The sequence below is a fragment of the Ochotona curzoniae genome, unplaced genomic scaffold (genome assembly GCF_017591425.1).
Source record: "Ochotona curzoniae isolate NIBS_2020 unplaced genomic scaffold, NIBS_Ocur_1.0 scaffold_4812, whole genome shotgun sequence".
NCBI classification, from domain to species: domain Eukaryota; kingdom Metazoa; phylum Chordata; class Mammalia; order Lagomorpha; family Ochotonidae; genus Ochotona; species Ochotona curzoniae.
The window spans coordinates 111653-122643 of record NW_024467124.1 but is presented as its reverse complement, the minus strand read 5'-3'; the positions used below and the strand labels follow the sequence as shown (position 1 = coordinate 122643).

Here is a 10991-nt window from a genome sequence, read left to right as displayed (position 1 = left end):
CATGAAAACTGGAATAATAGAGCAAGTCTCTAAGAAGGGGAAGGTTTAAGCTCCAGGAAGTTGAGGAACCTTTTCTAAACCTCTAGTGAAATCGTTCAGATATTGTCTTAGTTCAACAGCTGTCAACCTGTGTGCCATTTCAGATTTTGACTTTCTGAAAGAGAAAGTTGACACTCCTTGGATCAGGAGTCATGTCATGTAAGCATGATCACTGCAAGAAAGCCTTCCTACTTCATCTTCAGAGTTCCCTGGTCAGAGAAGTTTCAGCATAGCAACCTACCTCCAGAATGTACCAGGGAAGCCAGCTGTTCATTGTGAACTTACATACAAATAATTTAAAATTTTTTTGGAGTCATACTACTCATAGCATTAACTTACCTTTTGTCTTTAACAATGTAACTTTTCAAGAAAAATTCTTTTTTACTGGTTGCTTTTGATTTTCCCTTTGAGTATATTATATTTTTAAACTATCTCAGTCGATATAGTTCTAGTTTTTATCATTGCAATAGTTCTGCCGTGAAAATCATTATATGTATATTTTATCCACATTGCAGTTTGGATTAGATTTTGGAACGGGAATTAATGAATCAATTCGTATGTGAACGCTCAGTGTTGCATTGCACTACACAGGTACCTTCAGCAAGTCTAGTGTGATTTTTTTCAGTTGTCTTCATAATGAGTGTGTCTCCTGCTTCAAATTTGTATCATTACTGATACTATCAGTTTTTTTAAAGAACTTTTTCAAGTATGATTAATGAGAATTGACTGTATTTTTACTGTTTTTGGTAGCTAATTCTTCGGTCTTTATTTTTTTCTCAATATGATATTTTCCCTCTGTATGCTCATAGGTTTCCCTGTTTAACCTGTCAGAATTGGGTATTACTTCCTTTTCAGTTACTGGATGATTTTAGTGACCTGTAACAGTAGTGGCAGGGCAGATCCCTCATGAAACTAACAGGTGGTGTGCATGTGGTGAACAGAGGGTGTTTCTGAGCTACGCGTGTTATGCTCTGTTAGACACTTGCTGAAACCTGTTGGGTCTAAAGTGAACACTTAGGGCAGATAAACAAACTAGAGAAGCACCTGAGTGCCACTTTCTGAGTGATAAGAATTTTGTACATATTGTGATTAGTTCAGAGTCTTTTTAAATAGATTTTTTGTGGCTCTTGTATATATGTATTTTACTTATTTATTTTTAAATATTCATTTGGGAGACTTGCAATTAGAGAGAGAGAGACAAAGAAATTGATCTCCGATTTTTTGGGTCATTCCCCAAATATCTAAAAGAGCAAGGCCCAGGAGGTTTAGCTGGCTCTCATTCGTGGGCATATGGGTCCATTCTCTATTGCTTTGCCAGGTGTGGGGAGCTGTAGGGAGCCTGCATCCCACACCCTAGACAGACAGGCGCCGAACTGCTGCTTCCTGCTGTGGTAGAAAAAACAAGTCTCAGGAAGTCTGCTGTGATTGGCCCAGGGGTGCGTGGATGGCATGTGGACAGCGCGTGATCTGTGTGGTGATTGGCCTGCCCGCTGCGTGCACAGGTGACCTTTACGTTGATTGGCCGGGTTACCCAATATATAAGGGAGCCAGAGAACCGGAGAGGGGGAGAGAGGGAGAGAGCGTGCCTCGCCAAGATGTAGCTGCTGCGCGCCTCGCAATGTGGCGGCTGCGCAGCGGCTGCATGGCGGCCACCGCACAGCCGCTGTGCACCGGTTTTGCTGTGTCATCTCTACAATAAAGGTTCCACAAAGACAACAAGTGTCTGGGTTTGACTTGCTGGCCGAGGGACCCTGACAGCCAGGCACATTAGCAGGTTGCTGAATCAGAAGTGGAGCAGCTGGGACTTCAACCAGTACCAGAGATACCAGCATTGTATTTGGCACCTTAACATTTGTGCCACAGTATCAACCCTAATTTGGTGCCTTTGACTATGTTGATATGTTTTGTTGTTGTTGATGTTGTTGATTTAAAGGCAAAGTTACAAAAATAGAATTCCTCCATCTACTAGTCACTCCCTAAATGGCCTCAGTGGCCATTGCGGGGCCAGGCCTAAGCCTAGGGCCGGGAACTCTTCCCAGGTTTCTCTTGAAAGCAGTAGGGTCAAAAGAACTTGTTTTTTTTGCCAAGATCATTGTAAGTGGGGCAGCTGGAACTTTAACCCATTCTCATGTGGGATGTCACCACTGAGGCAATGGCTTAATTTGCTGGGCCACAACTCAGGCACTAGGACTTTAAAAAAAAAAAAAAAAAGATTTATTTATTTGAAAGGTTTATAGAAAGTGAGAGATTCAACTTGCTGGTTCACTGCCCCAGATGGCCACAATGGCTGGGACTGAGCCAACTGAAGCCAGAAACCAGGAGCTTCACCCACTTCTCCCATGTGGGTGCAGAGGCGCAAACACTTGAACTTTATGCTCTGTTTTTCCTAGGTCCATAAGCAGGGAGCTAGATGTGAACTGCCACACAAATGGGAAATTGGAATTGCAGGGGGTGTTTTCATGTACATTGCCATCATGCTGGTGTCAGCAGATTTCTAATTTATGCAAATTCCTCTCAGATAGATTTGTACTTTGTGGTTTGCGTTGCAGTTTTTCTTGTAAATACTTTCTTAGTCTGAACTGTACTGTTGTAAATTTTTAATGTATATGTTTAAAATTCATGGAGTATTCTCTTCCAGATATCAAGGGGTAGAGACTAAGATGATATAAACAATTCATGCCATCTTATTGTGATAATATCCTCCAGTGCCCATATCTGTTTGGTTTTTTTTTTTTTTTTCATTTGCTAATATATTTTTTGTTATATTCTGTCAGTGTCATCCTGTCTGCTTATCACTTTATTTGCAGTATGGCAAATCAGGACCCTCCGAAAGTCATGATTGTTTTTCTAATTCTCTGTCACTTCTATGCAAGCTAACCGCTAAACCTAACCCCTACTATTTATCACTTAAAATGTGGGGAAAGTTGAACTGGATTATGTGTTTGATTTTAAATTTGGTTGAACTGAACATTATTTAAATATACATTAATCAGTCTTATTTATGATATATCTGCCTATCTTACTTTTTATTTAAAAAGTTGTTATGGGGCTGATTCTGTGTTACAGTAGTTTAAGCTACTGCTTTTCATGTTGGCATCTCATCAATAAGTGCGAAATCAAATCCCAAATGCCTCCTTTTTGTTCCAGCTTCTTCCCAGTGCACCTGGGACAGCAGCAGAAGAAAGCCTAAGTGCTTGTGCCCTGCCACCACATGGGAGACCTGGCTGGAGTTTCTGGCTGCTGGCTTTGACCTGGTCCAGCCTTGGCTGTTGTGAGTCTTTGGGCCATGAACAGAGTGTGGAATATTTCTGTCTGCTTCCCCATCTCTCCTTGTCACCCTCTCAAATTCATACATCATTTTAAATTGTTTCTTTGGATTTGAGTCTCCTGGATGAGGGTATTGTAGAGTTGAGATCCTCTTGTACAATATAACTACAATGGTTGATTGAAGAAGCTTGAAAACTTAAGGACAAAATCAAATGACATCTGTATCTTAAAGATATCAACATGTGCATTGGTTCATGATTGCAAGGATGTCTTTAGGACAAGACCTTCTGTAGGAGTGTAGGGATGGATTTCTGTTACAAGCTTCGTTTTGTTTCTCATTTATTAAACCGCAGTTTAATCACTTTCCAGTTTCCAGTTTTGATTTCTTCAGAGTGGGACTGATTTCACTGAACATAATGGTCTCTACTTGGGACTATTTGGTGCAAATGTAAATGTTTATTCTTTTTAATGTCTGAGTAGTATTCCATAGAGTAGGTGTAACAGAATTTCTTCATCCATTCCTCTTTTGATGGGCATCTGTGCTGTTTCCATGTCTTTGCTATTATAGATTGTGCTGCTGTAATATAGGATTATAGATCCTTTTCTCATGCAGATTTAATTTCCTTTAGATATATTTCCAGAGTGGGATAGCTGGATCATATGGCATTTCAGTGTTTAGGTTTTTTTTTTTTCCCTACAGATAAAAGCTATACTTTTTCCCCCTTTAAGATGTATTTATTTGAAAGGCGGAGTTACAGAGAGGGACTTTTGCTGGTTCACTGACCAAATGAGTGGAATGTTTGGGGTTGGATGAGGTCAAAGGTTCCTGAGCTGATCTTCTATGTCCTGGTCCATATTGCAAAAGCTAGGTCGAGGCTAGACCAAAAAGAGGAGCCAGGAACTCCATCTTGGTCTCCCATCCTGGTGGCTGAGGTCCAGATACTTGGGCCATCTTCTGCTTTCCCAAAAGCACACAGCCGGGAGCTGGATCGGAAGCCGAGAAGTGGATGCTCACACTGACACTCCCTACAATCTATATGGATGTCAGTGCCATAGTGACAGCTGCAGCGCAGTGCTGGCGTCGTCTCCTAGAGTCTTGATTGGAAGTCTCACCCCTCTGTTCACCTTCCCTCTTCTCTTACTGTTTGTCCCTTACCTAGACTTCGATCACATATTTACTAGGAGTGATATAAAAAACTAGGCTAACTGGGCACTTGTGTCCACTTGAAAGAAATTTTATAACTTAGATGGAGATATCTTTTATGTTCCCCAAAATATGATGGCTTTTTGATTATATAGGAAAGCAAAGTCAATTCCAGACAAGTTCTAAAAGAAAAAATTGAACGAGTTTTAAAGTGAACATGAAATCAATAGAAATTGGCACCACTTGAGATTCCCATAGAGAATATGAGAGTGCCTGTGTTTGAACTTGGCTCTGTTTCCACGTCCAGATTCCTGGGTATGGGTACCTGGGGAGGCAGCAGTCATGGCTCAAGTACTTCGGTCCCTGCTAGCCCACATGGGAGGCTTGCACTGAGTGCTGGGCTCCAGGGCTGGGCCAGGGCAGCCTGGGCTTCTGCAGGCATTTGGAAAATGACAAATGCATGGAAGATTTGTATGTGTGTGTGTATGTTTGTGTATATGTATGCACCAGGATTTTAGATTTCTGAAAAAAGGAGAAGTTATTTTTAGAAAAACAGATGTGAACTCTTTGTTTCTTTTTCTCCCACAGGCTTTGTTTGGTACTTTTTACACTTTTGCTTTCCAACTGTTCTCAAGCTGATGTAGATGTAAAGCTGATCTTCAGCATAAAACAACAAAGTACAGATTCTTTTAGTGAACGTTTCTTTTGTAGCTTTAGTTTTTGAAGTGATTTTAGAGCAATTTAATATTTTTAAGCAATTACGTAACATAGATAGGAAAAGTTTATTCAAGCTTCCTTAATCTTGTTTATGGTGCTATAGAAGTTTTACAGAGTGGAAGCATTGCAGAGATATTAAATGTTAAAGCTGTATTTCCTGATTATGAAATAATACTTCAAAAAAATGTTGGGGCTTGGTGCAGTGGCCTAGTGGCTACTAGTGACCTAGTGACCTTTTCTTGCATGTCCTAGGATCCCATATGGATGCCAATTTGTGTCCCAGCTGCCCTGCTTCCTATCCAGTTCCCTGCTTGTGGGCTAGGAAAGCAGTCCAGGGTGGCCCAAAGCCTTGGGACCCTGCATCCACCTATGTCGGAGACCCTTAAGAGGCTCCTGGTTCCCAGCGTCGTATCAGCCCTGCTCTGGCCATAGCCGCCACTTGGGGAGTGAACCAGTAGATAGAAGGTCTTTCTATCTGTCTCCTTCTCTCCATAAATCTGCCTTCCAGTTAAAAAAAATAAATTTTTAAGAAGGTAATTATTTGAAAAATAGAGAGATAAAGAAACACAGATAGACAAATAGTTCCCATCCACTGGCTCAGTGTTCAAAGGCATATATCTGCTGGCTAGGAGGGTTGAAGCTGGTGTTAAGGATTCGGTCAAGTCTCCCACATGGGTGGCAGGACCTCACATCACTTGAGCCATTACTACTCCATCTCAGGATCTGCATTAGCAGGAACCTGCAGCTAGGAAGTAGACATGGATTATCCAATCCCAGCACCTCGTGGTCGGACAAGGAACCTTAACCTGCAGCCGTAGATCATACCTGTCTGTAGTCATTGGCATTTCTGTTTTGTTTTGATTTTAAAATTTGAAGTCAGGATTAGAGTGGGAGAAGGGAAGACAGAGGCAGATATCTCCCATCAGCGAGTTCACTCGCCAAAGTCCGAGTAGCCAGGAATGGGCCAGGTCGAAGGCAGGAGCCAGGGGCTTCATCTGGGTCACCCACGTGGGTGGCAGTGATCCAAGAACTTAGGCCAACTTCTTTTCCAGGCTATGAGCAGGGTGGCTTAACTGGTTACTCCACAGCACTAGTCCCTCCATTTTGACCATACACTCATTTGTGACTTTGTCTTATGTAAGGAAATCGATTTTGTCTTTAAATAAATCGTGTCTTATGTTTTGTTACAAATTGAAATAATCTATTTCTATCTTGGTAGACAGATCAAAGCTTGTTGAAGCTGTTGTAAATAACCACACTGCAGATTCTGGTGCTGATAATGGCAGATTGAGTAACACAGTAAGAAACCATTCTTCTTAAAAACCAAGTGTTGCCAACAGAATCTGTCCTTAGGAGACGAGTCAAGAAGAAGAAAGCCCAGAGAGGGGAGACCGGCGTGATTGGGGCCATATTTGCCTTCAAACTGCTGTCTTAGGAAGCAGCAGCTGAGAGTCAAGCCTTAAGCTTTTGCAAACTTGGAAGATAAAAGAGGAAATCATCTTAATTGAAGCAAGGAGAGAAGAAAGATAGAACATAAGCCAAATGGTAAGAGAACTACTGGTTCATAAAAGTCTTCTATAATATTTGAGTCCTTGAAAGAGAAAATAAGGCAGAAATGATACAGGGTACTGCAAAAACTGTGTGGAACATGGAATTTTAAAAAAAGTTTTGTTACAAAGACATTTTAAAGTCAATGGGTAAGTTTTAAAAATTGTCTTCATTGGAAAGTCAGATACACAGAGAGATGGGGAGAGAGAAAGGTCTTCTGTCACTCCCCAAGTGGCTGCCAGAGCCAGTCTGAAGTTAGGAGCCAGTGGCTTGGTCCGGGTCACGAGTCGACCAGTTGCCTGGTGACAGTCTCACACAGGTAGGTCCACTGGTTGCTGCCAGTTGCCTCTCAAAGGCCTCGGCAGCAGTCGACCAGGTGCCCTGTGGCAATTGGCATGCACCAGTACGTGTGCTGTCGCCAGTTGCTGTCGCTGCTGAGCTGCTTACTTTTCGTGTCATGCTGTTGCCTTGTCAGTCTTCTTAAAAGTTCCCTCTTCCCTCTGTCCCCTCTTTTCCATCCCTCCACCATTTTTTTCTATTGTTTAGATGTTTAATTTTTAACTGACTTGCTTTCTTGCTGTCTGTATTCTGGGGGAGTCTTTCTAAAAACTGTTTAAATTTTAAATTTAATTTTTTGACTGACTCATTGATTGACTTATGCATTTTATTTTCCCATTTCTTTAGAGAAAGGAGTACTCATTCCATCTCGGGAAGCTGGCCTCAACGTTGGGTGATGGCCTGCCTCTGCTTGCCCACCTGGGGCAGCATAACACTGCCCGCAGCTCCTTCCCACCCGGCCTGCTCGCTAATTAGTCCAACACTAAACCACCAAGATGCCCACGTGTGCTGTGTCCCAGCCTAGAAAAGAGATCCAGGCAAAACAGGTGGCTGGGGCCGGGATCGGAGCTGGGGGTAGGGAAGAATGAGTTAGGGACTTGTGCTTTAGGGGACAGACGGGGACACACACACATACACACACACACACACACGGAAAAGAAAAGAGGTGCTGGGACAGAACAGGAACTAACTGGGCACACGTAGGATGAATGGACGCAGTGATCGGAAGCTAGCAACTCTGTGGCTGGCACTCACTGCTCATTTATTTCAGGGGAAGGCAACTGCTGGGTGGAGGGAGCACCTCGTTGGGAACAAGAGGTTGATGAAAAGGACGTGTCTTTTCTGCTGCTCCTGAAAGGGCCCATCCTGCCCCCAGCCGCAATCCCCTCACCCCCTGACACGCCCAACAGCACCCACATTTCTGCTTCCTGAATGCCCCTACCTGTGCCTGCCTTGCTGCTGTGATTGTGGGAGCCTGACCTTCCTGCCACCATCTACTTCCATTATGTCCCCCGATTGACAAAGCTTTCTTCTGAGCCACTAACTTCTGCTTGAGGCTGACGATTTGGTGAAACACTGACTGCAGCCAGGTGCATGTGCGCACACACACACACCAGTGTGCCATCCAGGTGGGTGGACTGGTTGGTCTTTCTCCTGCAGTTGTAGCGACAAGCAGACAAGCTTCCAGGCTGTCTTTCCTCGGCTTGCTTTAGCAGGGAGCTGGAACTTGGGAACAGAGAATCACCACCCATAGCAGATGCTGGCGTGCTTTTGGCTGGCTGGCTGGCGGTGGGTGGCTTAATATGCTTCTAGGGATTCAACTGACCCAATTACTGCTTTTAGAGCAGCCCATGCTGGCCCCTCTTCTTCCTGCCCCCAACTATACCACATGACTTGACTTCAGCCCAGGCTGACTGTGGGGAGAATCCCTCCTGCTCCTCCTTGGTCCCCTGGGATCTTGCTTAGCCTTGCTGGTGGTGGTGGGGATGCGGCATGGCATGGATTTCTCTACCTTATGGCGAGACAACCACATACGGATACCCACCACTGGCTGCTTGTGCTTTGGGTGGGGTCCCAAGCACTGGGCCAGCTTCTGCTGGAAGAGAGAGAGGGGCATCATAACAGACCTACCTGGAGCAGCCTGGACTTCAGCACCAGTGCTGCTGTCATACCACCATGCCAACCTACCCCAGAGTCTGCAAACAGTGCTTTAGTGTCTGGGAAAGCCTGCAATACAGGTGCACACATACAGGGTAGAGGTGAAAGCTGATGAATACCTGTTTCTGTCCAGGGTCCCTTCAGAACACACAGTCATGTGGCACTGAGACCCAGGATTCTGTACCATCTGGAATGCTCCATTCGTTCACCAAAGTTCTGAATTCTCTACTCATCCAACAGTACTTTGTGAAAGAGCGCTTGAATTGAAGGTGAGGAAATCATGTGCATGCTCTGCAACTTCTCTCTGGCTGTGGAGTTTAGGACGTGTATCTTGTGTACCTGCAAAGCTTTCATGACTGGTGCGGAGCATGCTACTCTTCCCACAAGTTTCCCTTAGGTTAGGGAACACTGGAAATGACATCTCTCCCCACACTGTCCTGACACAAAGGTGCCCCAGACAGTGTCGGTAAATTCCACTCACTCCTGGAATTCAGGTCACTTGTATTTACATTCATAATTTCCACCACCCATTTTTTCCCCCCAGTAGGCTCTCCTCACTTCTTTCTTTGAGCTTTGGCTGAATATCTCATCAAAATGCCACATAAACACCTTCGGGTGGGACTCCGGGGCCCATTGGTTTAGTTGTTGAGGTTGAGGTTCTGTCCACGTTAAGTCAGAAATGGTTAGTTTTCACACGTGGACACACACACAGGTTTGAGGTAAAAACTGTTGAAAAACCTGTTTGTATCCTAAACAGAGTTGTGTGGCACTGAGAACCAGGATTGCATACCTTCTGGAATGCTCCTGGTGAACTGGTGGGTGGAAGATTCTACCTTCCTTCCTTCCTTTCTTTATTTTTAAAGAAAGGAAAACAGCACTGTTGTCATGGTGGTAGTAGTGGTGGTACTGTGGTTTCAACATTTTTGGCTCACTTGCTCTCTGGCTCTCTCCATCCTCTCTGTTTCCTTATTGGAAGGACACGATGACAAAGAGAAAAGGTTGCAACTGAAAGAGAATTCCAACCATTAGCATTAGCCACATGGGGAAGGAAGTTGTGGGTGGGAGAGTCTCTTCACAGAGCTCGCTCTTTGCTCGTCCTTGCCCCTCTCTCTTCCTCTGTCCTCTCCCCTCTCTCTTCCTCCCTCCCATCTCCTTTTGACCCACACACTCCTCCCTTCCTCACTCCAAACAAACTTGCTCACAAATCTCCCTCTCTCCCATAATTGGCTTTCAAATGAATAAGGAAATGGGTCTTAAAAATACGAAAACCCAAGAACAGACCTGGCTTTCACATTGAAGGAAAATGCCCACTTAAATATTCCAGACAGTTTGGGCTTGGGGGGTGGAGAGAGAGATCTTATTTTGCTGCCTTCAGTGGAGCAGAAAAAGACATTCAACACCAGGTTGTTGAAGTCCATTTAACATTCCTAAGATGCAGACATTGGGCACCAGGTGGCAGCCATTGGTGACAACACTGCAAAGGTGGGTGTGATTGTGCTGAGCCAGGTGAGAGAAAACAAAACCTTAAAGCATGTGTTTGATTTTGTTACAGAGTGCGACCAGACATGTCTAAGGTTTATAAAGGAGTCTTTATTAATCAAGCTTGGTGATAGTAGAGCACACTAGAAACAACAAATTACAAGTACCAATCACAGTCCGATCAAACATAACCCCAAGAGGAACAAATGGTCATTACCCTTCAGTCCATCCGTTAAGCTGAAGACCTATGTCCCAGCTTCCCCAGCAATGTAAGTTATCCTAAGAGACATGCAACGAGTAACCTGGACACACTTACAAAGCTGCTGACATTCACCTTTCCCTGGCTTCTCTGCCCACATTCCATCACTGCTAGGCCTCACCTCTCCTGCAATTCCTGATAGTACACAAACCAGAAACAGCATTGCTATATCCATTGTCCCATCTAAGCAGTACACGGGGACCATGCTCAGGGGGATCACCTGTCCTGGGTCAGCCAAGAGTTGAGGTGCCAGAGAACATGACCAGAAAGAGAGCGAGCCCCTGCTTCAAGGGCCCTTTAAAGGGGCTTGTGAGGGGAGTGGTTACAACAATGCAATACCACCCCCTCTCAGTTGATAGGAGAGTCACAGGTGGGCAGGAGCCAATACCTAGGTGGTAGGGGGAGTGGCTGAGGGTGGAATTAACACTCCATTGCTGTTAGGACCCACCTTCAGGACAGAGGGTAGGGGACACAGCCACATTTCATTTACCCACTGTCAATGGGTGCTGGCTATCACTGGCTGCATCCCGTAACAATTTATTC

General features: G+C 44.4%; 1 long non-coding RNA gene across 1 annotated transcript; it reads left to right on the top strand.

Annotated features, from left to right (window-relative positions):
• The first annotated feature begins 5041 nt into the window (after positions 1–5041).
• On the top strand, positions 5042–9394 carry LOC121149901. Its single transcript, XR_005882874.1, has 4 exons — positions 5042–5127; positions 6387–6712; positions 7400–7599; positions 8844–9394. It is a non-coding gene; the product is annotated as an uncharacterized LOC121149901 (long non-coding RNA).
• Positions 9395–10991: the final 1597 nt, after the last annotated feature.